This window comes from Salmo salar, chromosome ssa02 (assembly GCF_905237065.1).
Source record: "Salmo salar chromosome ssa02, Ssal_v3.1, whole genome shotgun sequence".
NCBI classification, from domain to species: domain Eukaryota; kingdom Metazoa; phylum Chordata; class Actinopteri; order Salmoniformes; family Salmonidae; genus Salmo; species Salmo salar.
Genome location: NC_059443.1, coordinates 87,886,061 through 87,906,674, shown reverse-complemented (window position 1 = coordinate 87,906,674; position 20,614 = coordinate 87,886,061). Strand labels below are relative to the sequence as shown.

The window sequence follows — 20,614 nt, the reverse complement described above, 5'->3', positions numbered from 1 at the left end:
ATCCAGGTTAAAAGGTTCAGAGCTTGCGGTAGGAATCCGGAGATATGGGAAAAAGAGAAGTTTGATATTCTCTGGGTTGAATTGCGCTGAGCAGACTGGCAGGAGTTGTATGGGCTAAAGGTTAGCTGATGACCGCTAGCTGGCTAGTTAGCTGGCTAGCTTATGTTGGGGGTTCCGGTTCTAAAGTAAAGAAAATAGCAGATCAAATTGGGTGAGGCGGGTAATCATAAAATACTTGATTACTTCTTATCCTTTGCACAAATAGCCGACAGCTGTGTCTATCCCAAACTCACTGGCGCAGGAAACTCTGAGGGCCCAGAATATTTTATACAATGTTGCAAGTTTCGGAGGACCCAGATTAGGGGTTCATCACGTAAGCAAAAGGGAATATGTTCCATCATTTATTTTTATTTACATTAGTGCAAATTGTCCACTGATATTGGTGTAATTTCTCATCCCCTTTGGCTGTATGGAAGTTAATTTCCCCTCAGGCACACACATTTGTTCTTTTATATTATATAGGTCATTTGTGTCAAATGTACTTTTCCCACATCTCTTTACATTGCTGATGCATATTCAGTGGCCAGACTGAAATTGCAAACACAATGCCCATGCTGGTAGATCTAAACCTAATGCAGCACATTGTGACATTTTTGCATCCAGACCTAATGCAGCTTGGAGTGATCAGATGACAGAAGTCACATTTAGGTGCCAGGTGTAACTGAGGCTGTAGATGCTCCATATCCATTACTTTGAGTGTTTTATTTAACAAGGCAAGTCAGTTAAGAACAAATTCTTATTTTCAATGACACAGTGGGTTAACTGCCTTGTTCAGGGGCAGAACGACAGATTTCTACCTTGTCAGCTTGGGGATTCGATCTTGCAACCTTTCGATTGCTAGTCCAATGCTCTAACCACTAGGCTACCTGCCGCCCCAGGTTATAATATAATATGACTAAATGTGTTTCTTTGTGTATTGCAAGTGTAACCGATGTGAAATGGCTAGTTAGTTAGCGATGGTGCACGCTAATAGCATTTCAATCAGTGACGTCACTCGCTCTGAGACTTGAAGTAGGGTTTCCCCTTGCGTTGCAAGGGCCGCGGCTTTTGTGGCGCGATGGGTAACGATGCTTCGTGGGGTGTCAGTTGTTGATGTGTGCAGGGTCCCTGGTTCAAGCCCGGGTTGGGGCGAAGAGAGGGACGGAACCTACACTGTTACACAGGGACAGTCAAGAAATGGAACGGCAAGGCCACAGAACATGACATAAGCATAAACAGAAATATTTAGTACACAAACATAAGAGAATAAAAAACTATAACTTAAAGACTAATGAGCATCCCAAGGAAATGCCATTGATTATAAGCTTGTTTTTTTTAGGAGGGGCTCTGATAGACACTATGGAGGTGTCCACTGAAAGTTCACTAGTAACAACAACTGGGACCTAAAAGACACCCACCATGAGACCCACTAAATCTGCCCAAGAAGAGGCAAACAAAAGAAAAACCCACACCAAACTTAAAGACAGGAAGCAAACCAAAAAGGTGGAGCAACTAAAGGTGTTGACTCTCCACATCTATCAGGACAACTGGAGACACTCTTAAATAGAACCTGGACCAGCTCAGGTGAAACACCTTCCCACTAACGAGATGGACAAGCCAGCACAGGTGTAACACATACTGACTAACGAGGTGACACCAATCAACGAGCTAGACGTGCTAACGAGCTAGACGTGCTAACGAGCTAGACGTGCTAACGAGCTAGACGTGCTAAAGTCCAACCTCAAAACATAAATGGAAAAACCAACGACTGTAACACCTTCCCCCTTAAGACAACAAATATATACTATATTTTTGTTGGACAATTTGCTTACCACGAACAGAAAACAACTTCCATTTCACATTATAATCAACTACAATGCTTCACCTTCTACAATATAAACATGGTGTCTACTGGCTGTCAACAATTAAAACAAGAAAAGACACGTATTTCTAAATAATAATATACAATCGTATTATTTTTTTTCTCCTTTTTCGTTCTATGGAATGGAACCCACTACCTTCTAGAACTCTCGTCCCCTTGGAACGAGCCCAAACAAAACTCAAATCAAATTGTATTAGTCAGTTTAAAAAAAATACGGATAAGAATAAGAGATAAAACTAATCTACAACACGGAAAAACTTGTCAAAATTAATTGTGATCCATGGTAACACACTGGTTAAACACAAAACACAAATAGTTTGACTGCCCACCCTTGAGACAATCAGCAACCAAGTTGTCCTTATAACACGCTCTAGTACATTTGGGTTGGCACATCTGAGAATTAACCCCGATATTCTAAAAGCAGGGCAACAATGTCAATATAATTGTACCCAAAAATTGTCAGTTGGTTGCATAAATAATTATCATTACATGAAACGTAAATATGAAATATTTGGTTGCATAGTCTTATTTTCAACGTCTTTTCAATGACATTTTGCTAGGTGGGATAGCCCCAATGTCAAAACAAAGTTTTAACGAGTACAAATCAATAACCAATATGCAGAAACAGTTTGTGATATATTGAAAACCTAAACATAAAATGTGCAATATACACAAACATCTGCCACAATAATCATATTACTTGTATTTTTTTAAAACAAGCATCTTATAAACTGCACAAGCACCAAAAACGCTGTTGTTTTGATAAGTAGCAATAAATCACTAATATCAATTAGGGGGGGGGGGAATCTGGTTGTACGTGATGTTGAAACTAACACAACAAAAAAAAAACACATGGAAATGGGAGATATCTTTTACCTCACTGGTTAGAGGACAACCTGCAGAAGACAGTCAGCTATATTTTGGAGTGATGCATTTAAATATAGGGGTCGCTAAACAAAGGAACACAACACTTATTTGTCATAACTCATTGATATCATGTTGAAATCATTTGTGTGACAGGAGGGAGATGAAGTTGCACGTCCTGTTAAAACTAACAGCTCAAAAACCACACGGAATCTGGGAATAATGTGTACATCACTGGTTAGAGGACAACTTGTAAAAAACGGCTAGCTACATTTTGAAGTGCTGCATTTTGATTTCAGTGGGTCACCAACGTGGTAAGTGTAACACAACTCTTTTTTTGTTAGTCACTTTTTGTTCAATCTCATAAATAGTAACTCTTTCAATTCAGAGCCTGGATTTTCCCCCTGAGGCTAATATCCATATCATGTTGAAATCAATAGAACAGGGGGCAAACGTTCTACATTGTGACATCATTAAAATACTCCTACTACAATGTTGAAACATTCTACATTGTGACATCAATTCATTGATATCATGAAACAACTTCTTCATGTATTTTCTGATATTTAACCAGAGATCTTTTATCAGATTATCTCTGGTCACAGCAATGAGATTTCTCTCCTGTGTGTGTTCTCTGGTGTAATGTTAGCTTGTCAGATCGAACAAAACTCTTCCCACATTGATCACAGATATAAGGTTTCTCTCCTGTATGTGTTCTCTGGTGTACAGTCAGATTGCTAGATGCAGCAAAACTCTTCCCACATTGACCACAGCTATAAGGTTTCTCTCCTGTGTGTGTTCTCTGGTGTTTTGTAAGCTGGCCAGATCGACCAAAACTCCTCCCACATTGAGCACAGATATAAGGTTTCTCTCCTGTGTGTGTTCTCTGGTGCACTGTCAGATCTCCAGATTGACCAAAACTCTTCCAACATTGACCACAGCTATAAGGTTTCGCTCCTGTGTGTCTTCTCTGATGCACTGTCAGATCTCCAGATTGACCAAAACTCTTCCCACATTGACCACAGCTAAAAGGTTTCTCTCCTGTGTGTATTCTCTGGTGCACTGTCAGATAGCTAGACGTAGTAAAGCTCTTGCCACATTGAACACAGCTATAAGGTTTCTCTCCTGTGTGTGTTCTCTGGTGTAATGTTAGCTGGTCAGATCGAACAAAACCAGAGGATCCACGATAGTCCCGTCTCTCTCCTGTGTTAATGACAAAGTCAGACAGATGGTTAAATGCCCACAACAGCAGAAATCCAATGTTTATTTGAGGTAAAAGGTGATGCCGAAACTCTAAGCAATGTGCCAGACGACTTTTGGTCTCCAATATAGGCCCCTTTCTGGGCGCTGCCCACAGAAATTGTCAATAAAGTTAAGATTTCTTTCATTTTTTTTTTTTTACTTTATCAGATAGTTGAGAACAAGTTCTCATGTTCAACTGCGACCTGGCCAAGATAAAGCAAAGCAGTGCGACAAAACCAACACAGAGTTACAAGTGGGACAAATAAACATAGTCAATAACACAATCGAAAAATCTATATACAGTGTGTGCAAATGGAGAACAGAGGTAAGGCAATAAATAGGCCATAGTAGCGAAGTAATTACAATTTAACAAATTAACACTGGAGTGATAGATGTACAGATGATGATGTGCAAGTTGAAATACTGGTGTGCAAAAGAGCAAAAAAAGTAAATAAAAACATGGGGATGAGGTAGGAAGTTGGATGGGCTATTTACAGATGGGCTGTGTACAGCTGCAGCGATCGGTAAGCTGCTCAGATAGCTGATGCTTAAACTTAGCGAGGGAGATATAAGTCTCCAACTTCAGCAATTTTTGCAATTCGTTCTAGTCATTGGCAGCAGAGAACTGGAAGGAAAGGCGGCCAAATAGGTGTTGTCTTTGGGGATGACCAGTGAGATATACCTGCTGAAGCGCGTGCTACGGGTGGGTGTTGCTATGGTGACCAGTGAGCTGAGTTAAGGGAGAGCGTTACCTAGCAAAGACTTATAGATGACCTGGAGCCAGTGGGTTTGGCGACGAATATGTAGCGAGGGCCAGCCGACGAGAGCATACAGGTCACAGTGGTGGGTGGTATATGGGGCTTTAGTGATAAAACGGATGGCACTGTGATAGACTGCATCCAGTTTGTTGAGTAGAGTGTTGGAGAATATTTTGAATATGACATCGCCGAAGTCAAGGATTGGTAGGATAGTCAATTTTACGAGGGTATGTTTGGCAGCGTGAGTGAAGGCTAGCGTTTAAGACCAGTTGGAGGCCACAGAAGGAATGTTGTATGGCATTGAAGCTCGTTCGGAGGTTTGTTAACACAGTGTCCAAAGAAGGGCCAGAAGTATACAGAATGGTGTCATCTGTGTAGAGGTGGATCAAGGAATCACCCGCAGCAAGAGAAACATCGTTGATATATACAGAAAAAAGAGTCGGCCCGAGAATTGAACCCTGTGGTACCCCTATAGAGACCGCCAGAGGTCCGGACAACAGGCCAGGTCGATGAAGATGGCTGTTATGATATCGTTTAGTACCTTGAGCGTGGATGAGGTGCACCCGTGACCAGCTCGGAAACCGGATTGCACAGCGGAGAAGGTACGGTGGGATTCGAAATGGTCAGTGATCTGTTTGTTAACTTGGATTTCGAAGACTTTAGAAAGGCAGGACAGGATGGATATAGGTCTGTAACAGTTTGGGTCTAGAGTGTCACCCCTGTTGAAGAGGGGGATGACCGCGGAAGCTTTCCAATCTTTAGGAATCTCGGACGATACGAAAGAGAAGTTGAACAGACTAATAATAGGGGTTGCAACAATGGCGGCGGATCATTTTAGAAAGAGGGTCCAGATTGTCTAGCCCAGCTGATTTGTACGGGTCCAGGTTTTGCAGCTCTTTCAGAACATCACCTATCTGGATATGGGTGACGGAGATGCTGGGGAGGCTTGGGCAAGGGGGTGCGGAGCTGTTGGCCGGGGTTGGGGTAGCCAGGAGGAAAGCATGGCCAGCTGTAGAGAAATGCTTATTGAAATTCTCAATTATTGTGGATTTGTCGGTGGTGACAGTGTTTCCTAGCCTCAGTGCAGTGGGCAGCTGGGATGAGGTGCTCTTATTCTCCATGGACTTTAGTGTCCCAAAACTTTTTGGAGTTAGAGCTACAGGATGCAAATTTCTGTTTGAAAAAGCTAGTCTTTGCGTTCCTAACTGTGTATTGGTTCCTGACTTCTCTGAAAAGTTGCATATCGCGGGGACTATTCGATGCTAATGCAGGATGCCACAGGATGTTTTTGTGCTGGTCGAGGGCAGTCAGGTCTGGAGTGAATCAAGGGCAATATCTGTTCTTAGTTCTACATTTTTTAAAGGGGCATGCTTATTTCAGATGGTGAGGAAATTACTTTTAAAGAACAACCAGGCATCCTCTACTGACGGGATGAGGTCAATATCCATCCAGGATACCCGGGCCAGGTCGATTAGAAAGGCCTGCTCGCAGAAGTGTTTTAGGGAGCGTTTGACAGTGATGAGGGGTGGTCGTTTGACCGCAGACCCATAACGGATGCAGACAATGAGGCAGTGATCGCTGAGATCCTGATTGAAAACAGCAGAGGTGTATTTTGAGGGCAAGTTGGTCAGGAAAATATCTATGAGGGTGCCCATCTTTACGGATTTAGGATTGTACCTGGTGGGTTCCTTGATAATTTGTGTGAGATTGAGGGCATCTAGCTTGGATTGTAGGATGGCGGGGGTGTTAACACACCACCACTAATGAGTTGTGGAGCTTCTCAAAGTAATGTTTTTCTTCACCTCAAACAGCAAGTAAACAAAGTCTAATAAAAATCAATTGCGAATGACAATAGTTCCTCAAAGTATTTTTGTAAAATATTGCCAGCTCTCGCCCTTTCGATAACCACTCGGCATAAAAGGGAAAAATGTAATGCTCTGATCCAGTGGAAATGTCATAAAATACCTGATTACTTTTTATCCTTTGTACAAATAGCCGACAGCTGTGTCTGTCCCAAACTCACTGGCGCGGGAAACTGAGGGCCCAGAATATTTTATACAATGTTGCAAGCTTGCTCGAGTTTTGGGCCGACCCAGTTGATAGTTGATACAATGTTTCAAGTTCGTTGTAGACAGGCCCATGTGTAGCCAATGTGATTTGTAGGATATTTTCTACCTGCAGGCTGCAATGTTTTTATTTGTTGGCTTTATGTAGGCTATTTTTACATAGTTGGCAATGGCAATAAAAGTTACTTTTAGATTTGTATAATTTCATTTAGATAGAATGTAGATTAATCACAGACAATGATCTTGAGATACTATTATAAATTAAATGAAACTGTTCCACGAAAATGTGCATATGAAAATCATAACTGGCACCAGATCAGTAGAAATGGTAAGATACATTGCCACTCCAAATGGAAAAGGTTGCCGACCACTGGTGTAGCCCATTACCGGAAACTTCAGGAGCATAACGGCAGAATGTTTTTTCCTTCTGGTTAGGTTATCTTGATCTCTGGCTCTCTCGAGTAATTTGTGTGTCTTAATTATTTGATCAAACAGCGTGCTTAAAGCATCAGACCAGTTCAGTACATAGAGTTGATTTTATTAAAACACATGGGGTGTGTCTATATATGGAAAAATACACATAACATTTCAACCAATTGATTGGTAGAAAGAACAGACGACTCTTGGTTGACCAAGATTTATTTTACATTTACATTTTACATTTTAGTCATTTAGCAGACGCTCTTATCCAGAGCGACTTACAGTAGTGAATGCATACATTTCATACATATCATACATTTTTTTTTTTTCTGTGCTGGCCCCCCGTGGGAATCGAACCCACAACCCTGGTGTTGCAAACACCATGCTCTACCAACTGAGCTACACATTTTAGGTGGGGACAGCACTAGAACATAGTTTTGGGGCCCCTGAGTGGCACAGAGGTATAAGACACTGTCTCTCATTGCTTGCGGCGTCACTACAGACACCCCGGTTCGAGTCCAGGCTGTGTCACAACTGGCCGTGATTGGGAGTTAAATAAAGGTTTCATTTTTAAAAATGAAATAAAACATAGTTCATTCAGAAAGTTCACACCCCTTCCTTTTTTACACATTTTGTTAGGTTACAGCTTTACTTTAAAATGGATTAAAAAAAAAATAGAATCCTCATTAACCTGTTTGGGCTAGGGGGCAGTATTGACATGGCCGGATAAAAAACGTACCCGATTTAATCTGGTTACTACTCCTGCCCAGTAACTAGAATATGCATATAATTATTGGCTTTGGATAGAAAACACCCTAAAGTTTCTAAAACTGTTTGAATGGTGTCTGTGAGTATAACAGAACTCATATGGCAGGCCAAAACCTGAGAAGATTCCATGCAGGAAGTGGCCTGTCTGACAAGTTGTGTTTCATCTTGGCTCTTTTTATTGAAGACTGAGGATCTTTGCAATAACGTGACACTTCCTACGGCTCCCATAGGCTCTCAGAGCCCGGGAAAAAGCTGAACGATATCGAGGCAGCCTCTGGCTGAAACACTTTATCGCGTTTGGCAAGTGGCCGATCAGAGTACTATGGGCTTAGGCGCGTGCCCGAGTCGACCGAATGCTTTATTTTCTTTCGTCTGTTTACCTAAACGCAGATTCCCGGTCGGAATATTATGAGAAAAATGGCATAAAAATTGATTTTAAACAGCGGTTGACATGCTTCGAAGTACGGTAATGGAATATTTAGAAACATTTTGTCACGAATTGCGCCATGCTCGTCACCCTTATTTACCCTTTCGGATAGTGTCTTGAACGCACGAACAAAACGCCGCTGTTTGGATATAACTATGGATTATTTTGAACCAAACCAACATTTGTTATCGAAGTAGAAGTCCTGGGAGTGCATTCTGACGAAGACAGCAAAGGTAATAACATTTTTCTTATAGTAAATCTGACTTTGGTGAGTGCTAAACTTGCTGGGTGTCTAAATAGCTAGCCCTGTGATGCCGGGCTATCTACTGAGAATATTGCAAAATGTGCTTTCACCGAAAAGCTATTTTAAAATCAGACATATCGAGTGCATAGAGGAGTTCTGTATCTATAATTCTTAAAATAATTGTTATGCTTTTTGTGAACGTTTATCGTGAGTAATTTAGTAAATTCACCGGCAGTGTTCGGTGGGAATGCTAGTCACATGCTAATGTAAAAAGCTGGTTTTTGATATAAATATGAACTTGATTGAACAAAACATGCATGTATTGTATAACATAATGTCCTAGGGTTGTCATCTGATGAAGATCATCAAAGGAAAGTGCTACATTTAGCTGTGGTTTGGGTTTATGTGACATTATATGCTAGCTTGAAAAATGGGTGTCTGATTATTTCTGGCTGGGTACTCTGCTGACATAATCTAATGTTTTGCTTTCGTTGTAAAGCCTTTTTGAAATCGGACAGTGTGGTTAGATTAACGAGAGTCTTGTCTTTAAAATGGTGTAAAATAGTCATATGTTTGAAAAATTGAAGTTTTTGCATTTTTGAGGAATTTGAATAACGCGCCACGGGATTACACTGGCTGTTGAGTAGGTGGGACGCAAGCGTCCCACCTAGCCCATAGAGGTTAATCCACACACAATAATGAAAAAGTGAAAACAGGTAGAAAACAAAAATACTGTATTTACTTAAGTATTCAGACCCTTTGCTATATGACTCAAAATTGCTTTCGGGTGTATCCTGTTTACATTAATCATCCTTGAGATGCATCTACAACTTGTTCAGAGTCCACCTGTGGTAAATTCAATTGATTGGACATGATTTGGAAGGCACACACCTGTCTTTATAAGGTCCCAGAGTTGACAGTGCATGTCAGAGCAAAAACCAAGCAATGAGGCCGAAGGAATTGTCCGTAGAGCTCCGAGACAGGATTGTGTTGAGGCACAGATCTGGGGAAGGGTACCAAAAAACATTCTGCAGCATTGAAGGTCCCTAAGAACACAGTGGCCTCCATCATTCTTAAATGGAATACTCTTCCTAGAGCTGGTCACCCGGCCAAACTGAGCGATTGGGGGAGAAGGGCCTTGGTCAGGGAGGTGACCAAAAACCTGATGGTCACTATGACAGAGCTCCAAAGTTCCTCTGTGAAGATAGGAGAACCTTCCAGAAGGACAACCATCTCTGCAGCACTCCACCAATCAGACCTTAAAGGTAGAGTGGCCAAACGGAAACCACTCCTCAGTAAAAGGCACATGACAACCTGCTTGGAGTTTGACAAAAGGCACCTTAAGACTAAGACCATGAGAAACAAGATTCTCTGGCTTGATGAAACCAAGATTGAACTCTTTGGCCTGAATGCCAAGTGTCACGTCTGGAGGAAACCTGGCACCATCCCTACGGTGAAGCATGGTGGTGGAAGCATTATGCTGTGGGGATGTTTTTCAGCAGCAGGGACTGGGAGACTAGTCGGGATCCAGGGAAATATTAACGGAGCAAAGTGCAGAGAGATCCTTGATGAAAACCTGCTCCAGAGCGCTCAGGACCTCAGACTGGGGCAAAGGTTCACCGTCCAACAGGACAACGACCTTAAGCACACAGCTAAGACAACGCAGGAGTGACTTCGGGATAAGTCTCTATGTCCTTGAGTGGCCCAGCCAGAGCCCGGACTTGAGCCCGATCTAACATCTCTGGAGAGACCTGAAAATAGCTGTGCAGTGATGTTCCCCATCCAACTTAACCTGTTAGGGCTAGGGGGCAGTATTTGCACGGCTGGATAAAAAAAATGTACCCGATTTAATCTGGTTACTAATCCTACCCAGTAACTAGAATATGCATATACTTATTATATATGGATAGAAAACACTCTAAAGTTTCTAAAACTGTTTGAATGGTGTCTGTGAGTATAACAGAACTCATTTGGCAGGCAAAACCCTGAGACATTTTCTGACAGGAAGTGGATACCTGATGTGTTGTATTACCTTTAAACCTATCCCATTGAAAAACACAGGGGCTGAGGAATATTTTGGCACTTCCTATTGCTTCCACTAGATGTCACCAGCCTTTACAAAGTGTTTTGAGTCTTCTGGAGGGAGATCTGACCGAACAAGAGCCATGGAACGATGATGGCCCATTAGACACCTGGCGCGCGAGTTCATGTTGGGTACACTCGTTCCAATACGTTATAAAAGAGTATGCATTCGTCCACCTTGAATATTATTCATGTTCTGGTTAAAAAAGGCCCTAATGATTTATGCTATACAACGTTTGACATGTTTGAACGAACGTAAATATATTTTTTCCCCTCGTTCATGACGAGAAGTCCGGCTGGCTTAGATCATGTGCTAACAAGACGGAGATTTTTGGACATAAATGATGAGCTTTTTTGAACAAAACTACATTCGTTATGGACCTGTGATACCTGGAAGTGACATCTGATGAAGAGAATCAAAGGTAATGGATTATTTACATAGTATTTTCGATTTTAGATCTCCCCAACATGACGTCTAGTCTGTATCGCAACGCGTATTTTTCTGGGCGCAGTGCTCAGATTATTGCAAAGTGTGATTTCCCAGTAAGGTTATTTTTAAATCTGGCAAGTTGATTGCATTCAAGAGATGTAAATCTATAATTCTTTAAATGACAATATAATATTTTACCAATGTTTTCTAATTTTAATTATTTAATTTGTGGTGTTGACTTGACTGCCGGTTATTGGAGGGAAACGATTTCCTCAACATCAATGCCATAGTAAAACGCTGTTTTTGGATATAAATATGAACTTGATAGAACTAAAAATGCATGCATTGTCTAACATAATGTCCTAGGAGTGTCATCTGATGGAGATTGTAAAAGGTTAGTGCATCATTTTAGCTGGTTTTATGGTTTTGGTGACCCTGTCTTTGAATTGACAAAACATTACACACAACTCTTGTAAATGTACTGTCCTAACATACTCTAAATTTATGCTTTCGCCGTAAAACCTTTTTGAAATCGTAAAACGTGGTTAGATTAAGGAGATGTTTATCTTTCAAAGGGTGTAAAATAGTTGTATGTTTGAAAAATTTGAATTTTGAAATTTATTTGGATTCAAATTTGCCGCTCTTGAAATGCACCTGCTGTTGATGGAGTGCACCACGGGTGGGACGCTAGCCCATAGAGGTTAACAGAGCTAGAGAGGATCTGCAGAGAAGGATGGGAGGAACTTCCCAAATGCAGGTGTGCCAAATAAATTAGCTAAATGAAAGGGGGAAAAAATTATTTTATCCATTTTAGAATAAGGCTTTAATGTAACAAAATGTGGAAAAATTCAAGGGGTCTGAATACTTTCGGAATGAACTGTATACAGCAACAGCTCCCCCATAAGCATTCCTGTCTTTTCTGTAGATGTTATATCCCTGTGTTGCTACTGCTGTATAAAAGGAATTATCTCAGTGAGTTTCAGAGATGAACAGTACAGTGCATTCCAAATTCAATAGGCAGGCAAGTAAACAAAAACGTTTTCAAATAAAAACTATTCCAGAAAATGGCAAAGTGTATATAACGCCCATCCAAGAGACTGTCAACCAATCGCGTTCACATTGTCATGCTGTGACACGAAGTTCCTAAGCTAATTCTCACTAAATCTCTTTTTAAAGTCATGGTATGAGTCGAGAAACATGCCTATTTTCCTTGAAAGTACGGAAAGTCACGATTGCAAAGCTATATGATATTACAGAAAATATTTGTAATGTTGTGCTTCTTGTTCACAGAGGGTAATTCATGCCAATGTTATTTTCTTTAAGCTGTTAATACGAATCGAAAGGAGTTTCCAATATCCTCATTTCTTAAAGTATTTCTGGTGATAGCTAGTGATAGTGATACACAAGCTAGGTCTATTTGAAACATTGCCATCCCATGGCAGCATTTACCAGCCACCAGGTTCAGAAGATTTAAAACCACATAAAAAAATAATATTTAAAACCCAATTCTATTTTTGGCCAAAGTCAAGATATAAATTATTCAAACTGAACATAATTCATGCTGGTTATTATTTTAGGCTATTTTAGTTTTGGAGTCAAAGATATTTTTGGAATAGTTTTCATTTTTCAAACAGGTTTGTTATTTTATTTCAGTTTACTAAATAGTTTTCCCCTAATTACATTTTCTATAATAAGCATGCAGGTTTCCCCTATCAACCAGTCATAGGTACTGGTGACAAAGCGCCTCGTACCCTAGCTGGGAATGGGACAGACGGAACCCTTCTGTGGTAACAGACAGAGGGTGATTTGTAATCAAATCTAATTCCCAGGAATGGGGTTCATATGAACCACAGAGACTGTGTGTGGGATAATAACATGGTCGTGTCCAACCCTGCTTGTTCCCTCGACTCCGCTACCAACCACCAATCTCCAACAGGGCCCTTAACCTGTATCACTAGACACCTCATAGTGAGCTACAGGTAGGAATCAGCAATGAATCCCAATAATGAGACACCTCTGGGGAGGGGTGTCAGCAACATTAAAAATATATATATATATATATATATATAGTGTTTTATGACAAACCGTTTTTACAAATCCGTCAAGACACCAACTTGGACTTTTTTATTTTACCTTTATTTTACTGGGAAAGTCAGTTAAGAACAAATTCTTATCTACAATGACGGCCTAGGAACAGTGGGTTAACTGCCTTGTTCAGGGGCAGAACGACAGATTTGTACCTTGTCAGCTCGGGGATTTGAACTTGAAACCTTTCGGTTACTAGTCCAATGCTCTAACCACTGCCGCCCCACTTTACCGTAAAATGCTTTACTTACAAGCCCTTAACCTACAGTGCAGTTCAAGAAGAAGAAAATATTTACCAAGTAGACTAAAATAAAAAGTAATAATAAAAAGTAACACAATGAGAATAACAATAATGAGGCTATATACACGGGGCACCGGTACCGAGTCAGTGTGCAGGGGTACAGGCTAGTTGAGGTAATCTGTACATTAAGGTGGGGGCGTAGTGGCTATGCATAGGTAACAAACAACCAGCGAGTAGCAGCAGTGTACAAAAGGGAGGGGGGTGGGGGGTCAATGTAAATTGTCCGGTCGCGATTTTATGAATTGTTCAGCAGTCTTATGGCTTGGGGGTAGAAGCTGTTGAGGAGGCTTTTGGTCCTAGACTTGCCGTGCGGTAGCAGAGAAAACAGTCTACGACTTGGGTGACTGGAGTCTCTGACAATTTTGTGGGCTTTCCTCTGACACCGCCTATTATATAGGTCCCGGATGGCAGGAAGCTTGGCCACAGTGATGTACTGGGCTGTTCACACTACCCTCTGTAGCGCCTTACGGTCAGATGCCGAGCAGTTGCCATAACAGGCGGTGATGCAACCGGTCAGGATGCTCTCGATGGTGGAGCTGTATTACCTTTTGAGGATCTGGGGAACCATGCCAAATCTTTTCAGTCTCCTGAGGGGGAAATGGTTTTGTTGTGCCCTCTTCATGACTGTCTTGGTATATACCCACGTGGGTGATTGAAAGATGAACTGAAGTCCACACTCCAGTCTAGTTGATGGTGGTAATGCACCTTAAAGTTGGTTGCCAACCGCCATATAAAGTCCAAAGAAGAAAAAGAAGCCTGAAGGAAGGAGAAATGACGAGAAACCAATTTGGTTTACCGTTTGGTACGTCGCGACTGGTTACCTATTTTGATGCAATATTTAACTTCTCTAGGGTAGGGGGCAGTATTTTCACGGCCGGATGAAAAACATACCCAAATTAAACGGCCTACTACTCGGGCACAGGAACTAGAATATGCATATTATTAGTAGATTTGGATAGAAAACACTCTGAAGTTTCTAAAACTGTTTGAATGATGTCTGTGAGTATAATAGAACTCATATGGCAGGCGAAAACCTGAGAAAAATCTAACCAGGAAGTGAGAATTCTGGTGCTTGTAGTCCTTTCAAGTCATTGCCAATCGAACACACAGTGAGTTAGGGTTCATTTTGCACTTCCTAAGGCTTCCACTAGATGTCTACAGTCTTTAGAAAGTTGAGGCTTCTAGAATGAACAGAAAGCGAACAAGAAGGTGGGGAAGTTGGTGATCCAGGGAAGGACATCTGTTCATTGGCGCGCATTCACGTGAGGAGGTAGCTGTGTTCCAAAATGTTTTTCAAGACACAGGAATCGTCCGGTTGGAATATTACTGAAGTTTCACGTTATAAAGGCCCTAAAGATTAATGCTTTACAATGTTTGAACGAACGTAAATATAACTTTTTTTTACTTTTTGTCGTGACATTTTCCGCGCGCTTCCTACACTTGGAGTAGCTAACTGAAAGCGCTAACAACAAGGAGCTATTTGGACATAAATTATGGACTTTATCGAACAAAGCAACATTTATTGTGGACATGGGATTCCTGGAAGTGCCTTCTGATGAAGATCATCAAAGGTAAGTGAATATTTCTAATGCTATTTAATATTTTAGATGACTCCAAAATGGCGGGTATCTGTATTGCCTAGTGTATTTTTCTGAGTGCAGTACCCCGATTATTGCAAAGTGTGCTTTTCTCTTGAAGCTTTTTTGAAATCTGTCACAGCGTTAGCATAAAGGAGATGTTCATCTATAATTCTTTGAATGACAGTTTAATATTTTATCAACGTTTATGACGAGTATTTTTTGTACATTTTTGTGCTGATTCACCGGCAGTATTGGAGGCAAAATATTTTCTGAACGTCATGTGCCAATGTAAAATGGGGTTTATGGATATAAATATGAACTTGATCGAACAAAAAATGCATGTATTGTGTAACATGATGTCCTAGGAGTGTCATCTGATGAAGATCGTCAAAGGTTAGTGCTTCATTTAGCTGTGTTTTGGGTATTTGTGATGCATCTAGTTGCTTGGAAAATGGCTGTGTGGTTATTTGTGTCTATGTACTCTCCCAACATAATCTAATGTTTTGCTTTCGCTGTAAAGCCTTTTTGAAATCGGACAACGTGGTTCGATTCAGGAGAAGTGTATCTATAAAATGGTGTAAAATAGTCCTATGTTTGATAACTTTGAATAATGATATTTTGTGGTTTTGAATTTGGTGCTCTGATTTTTCACTGGCTGTTGAATAGTGTGAACCGTGGGTGGGACGATAGCGTCCCACCTGCCCGAGAGAGGTTAAGTATTATGTGAAATGATTTTTATGTGATATGAAAGTACAGCAATTTATGTTTCTATAAATGTATTGCAATTGAGAATCGATTCACATTTAGGTGGAATATTTGACTATTTTAGCTGCCAGAGCCAGTCTACCTCTGAAAATAACATACAGTCCTTGGACCTTGAGGAGTAACGGGGGCAGCAATCAGCAGTAGAAACAATAACAAAGCGTACTCCCTGCCCGTTTCGGTAAAAAGCTGAGGGATGGGGCTGGAGAAATGCAACCATCCATGATATTAACATTCTAGTTTTAACCATGTTTTGAGGATATACAGTGTTTATATTTACTGACAAATAAAAAACCTTATATTTTGGGTTCTGATGGGGTACGACAGTTGAACTAAGCTCATGAGGCATTTATAAGGGATTTCTTCAAGAAACAATGGGTACATATCATTAATGTATAAGTACGAAAATGGATGTAACAACTACTGATTGTCCCTTTAAGAGAACATATTGAGCTAAACTAATAGGAGATATTGAGGACTACAGTATTTCAGGCATTGTCATTGGATGCATTTGATCAATTGTTAACGTTTTGTTGATGGTCCACTCTTGATGTTCTACACGTTACAGTGACGCTTCAGCCATTCCTACAGAACAACATTAAAGTGTAGAACCCCTTTACTGCATATTGGTTCAACGACTGCAGAGACGGTACTTACTGGTGTTAAACAGATCTCCAACCTCCTCTTCTTCATCCTTCTCCTCTTTCAATGTGACAGTCATCTCCCCCTCCTCCTCTTTCACTCCAAAAACTGCAGCCTCCTCTTTCTCTTCCTCCTCTTCTTTTACTGTAACATCCTCCTCCTCTTTCACTCTGAACGCGTCTTCCTCTTCTTTCACCGAAACGTCTTTCTCTTCTTCTTTCACGGTAACAGCCTCACCCTTTACTTGTTTTTGTATTGGGACATCCTCCTCTTCCTCCTCCTCCTCTTTGACGAGAGTTTCTTTCTCCGTCCAGCAGACCTCCGCTTCTTTATCAGGAGGAGAGTAGCTTAGTGAACTCATGGTCGGAGATGTTAGCTAGTTAGCATTAGCGACTAGCCTAGTTCTAAGCTAACTTAGCAAACCAGCTAGCTGACAAACAACGTAAATATATAATTAAATGGGCCAACAAGTACATACGACAGAAGTGTGTTTAATACACAGCGACTAATATACACCAAACCAGTGTAAAGAGCGTGAATGTTGTAGCTATGTTTGCTAGAAAGCTACCGAGTTGTCTGACTAGCTGTTGTTGTTGAAGGAGCGTTCCGTCCACTAGATTATACGTCACACTGGCAGCATCGCCTGAACCTAAAAGACGCACATCGCCATCTGCTGACTGGAGTGGGCAACGCAGTTGAGGAACCAAACGTTTATTTTTCATTTATTTCATAAAAGTTTAATATTATATTAAGTCGTTCAAAGAGAAGCATGTGTTGATGGATTCGTGTTTAATGAGTGAGAATTTAAAACAAACTTTACACCCACTACACATTTGCAATGAACCATACTTCTGACATGGATCATTTTGACCCCAGAGGCATATCCTTTATCATAGCCATAATGTGGTTAATTCAATTCTTCAAATTTTTCATGACTTTGTCAATCAACTTGTTCTTAAAAAATCGAAATCATGGTTTATTGTTTCTGTAGCAAAAGGGACGTTTAACAAATTCAAATCCTTTGGAGTAATTTTGACCCCAGCCAAAAGCACCTTTGATAAATAGGACATTTATTTCAAATCAAAATCAAATCACAATTTATTGGTCACATACACATGTTTAGCAGATGTTATTGTGGGTGTATCGAAATGCTTCTGTTTCTAGCTCCGACAGTGCAGTAATTTCTAACAAGTAAAATCTAACAATTTCACAACATATACCCAATACACACAAATCTAAATATTTGAATCTAGGTTTCTCTGTAGACATGATCCATCCCACCAGAGGGTGGAGGGGCTCCTGTATCAGTGGTTTTGACCAGATAGACACCTGCAGACACACAGTATAGTGCCTCCCATGTACTCTCCTAAGATTGGACTTTTCTATACCACATATCACGTGACTGTGTACAAAACTGCCAATGGTAGAAAACTCTGCCAGCGGTAGAAAATTCTGCCAGAGGTAGAAAACTCTGCCAGTGGTATACAATGCATTCGTTAAGTATTCAGACCCCTTCACTTTTTCCACATTTTGTTACGTTACAGCCTTATTCTAAAATTGAATAATTATTCCCCCTCATCAATCTACACACAATACCCCATAATGACATCACAATATCCCATAATGACATCACAATACCCCATAATGACAAACCAAAAACAGTTTTTTTTAAACATTTTTGCAAATGTATTTACTTAAGTATTCAGACCCTTTGCTATGAGACTCGAAATTGAGCTCAGATGCATCCTGCTTCTATTGTTCATCCTTGAGATGTTTCTACAACTTGATTGGAGTCCACTTGTGGTACATTCAATTGATTAGACATGATTTGGAAAGGCACACACCAGTCTATATAAGGTCGCACAGTTTACAGTACATGTCAGAGCAAAAACCAAGCCATGATGTCAAAGGAATTGTCCATAGAGCTCTGAGACAGGAAAGTGTCGAGGCACAGATCTGGGGAAAGGTACCAAAAAATGTCTGCAGCATTGAAGGTCCCCAAGAACACAGTGGCCTCCATCATTCTTAAATGGAAGAAGTTTGGAACCACCAAGACTCTTCCTAGAGCTGGACACCCAGCCAAACTGAGAAATAGGGGGAGAAGGGCCTTGGTCAGGGAGGTGAACAAGAACCCGATGTTCACTCTGACAGAGCTCCAGAGTTCCTCTGTGGAGATGGAAGAAGGACAACCATCTCTGCAGCACTCCACCAATCAGGCCTTTATGTAGCAATGATTTAATTGGTAAAAATGTATTTCAATGGACAATTCAGTGAACTGTTCTGTGAAAGGTGTCAGCTAGAGATTACATGCAGGAGGTTGCAGGGATTTGTAGTCTTGCATGTCGTCTACTTTGATGCTAATTAGCATTTTCGAATCTGAGAGTAAAGAGACACAAATATATTGATACAAGTATTTGTATTTATTATGGATCCCCATTAGTTCCTGCCAAGGCAGCAACTAGTCTTCCTGGGGTTTATAATGGATCCCCATTAGTTCCTGCCAAGGCAGCAGCTATTCTTCCTGGGGTTTATTATGGATCCCCATTAGTTCCTGCCAAGGCAGCAGCTAGTCTTCCTGGGGTTTATTATGGATCCCCATTAGTTCCTGCCAAGGCAGCAGCTATTCTTCCTGGGGTTTATTATGGATCCCCATTAGTTCCTGCCAAGGCAGCAGCTAGTCTTCCTGGGGTTTATTATGGATCCCCATTAGTTCCTGCCTAGTAAGAAGTAAGGTCAGGGAGCGTGCCAGCCTGCCTGAACCGCCCCTTTTGATCAAAAGGTATAAATGATGGGTTATGAATTAACAGGTAAAAATGATGGGTTATGAATTAACATAAATAAATGATGGGTTATGAATTAACACATCCCCTGCGAGCCCAGGCGTTTCAATACATTCAGGATTTCTTACGGTCCATGTGCAATGTATATGGTTACCTCTTTCTCTCTCTCCCTCCATCTCTTCTTTAACAAGCAGCCATGTTGTTGTCATTCCGTTAGGGACCTGTTTTCAGCATTTTAAGTCTCCAGTCAATAACCGGTGCACTGGAATTATCCCTCTACACCCTTTACACATGTACTGCACTGGAATTATCCCTCAACACCCTTTACACATGTACTGCACTGGAATTATCCCTCTACACATGTACTGCACTGGAATTATCCCTCTACACATGTACTGCACTGGAATTATCCCTCTACACCCTTTACACATGTACTGTACTGGAATGATCCCTCGACATATGTACTGCACTGGAATTATCCCTCTACACCCTTTACACATGTACTGCACTGGAATTATCCCTTAACACATGTACTGTACTGGAATTATCCCTCTACATCCTTTACACATGTACTGTACTGGAATGATCCCTCGACATATGTACTGCACTGGAATTATCCCTCTACACCCTTTACACATGTACTGTACTGGAATTATCCCTCTACACCCTTTACACATGTACTGCACTGGAATTATCCCTCAACACCCTTTACACATGTACTGTACTGGAATTATCCCTCTGCACATGTACTGTACTGGAATTATCCCTCTACATCCTTTACACATGTACTGTACTGGAATTATCCCTCTGCACATGTACTGCACTGGAATTATCCCTCAACACCCTTTACACATGTACTGTACTGGAATTATCCCTCTGCACATGTACTGTACTGGAATTATCCCTCTACATCCTTTACACATGTACTGCACTGGAATTATCCCTCAACACCCTTTACACATGTACTGTACTGGAATTATCCCTCAACACCCTCTACACATGTACTGTACTGGAATTATCCCTCTGCACATGTACTGTACTGGAATTATCCCTCTACATCCTTTACACATGTACTGTACTGGAATGATCCCTCGACATATGTACTGCACTGGAATTATCCCATTGGCTGGCAGAAATTTGCTGTTCTTTTGAGAGACTAGTTGATTATGGACTAACAGTCTAAAGGACCCAACTCATGTTATTCTGGTTAAACAGTGAGAGACTAGTTGAGTTTCATATTGA

General features: G+C 40.9%; 1 protein-coding gene across 1 annotated transcript in view; it reads left to right on the top strand.

The window, feature by feature from the left end:
• The window catches only part of LOC106606985 (zinc finger protein 850-like), an 898,172-nt gene that overhangs the window by 375,556 nt on the left and 502,002 nt on the right, over nt 1-20,614 (top strand). The gene's annotated exons all lie outside the window — the stretch shown is intronic.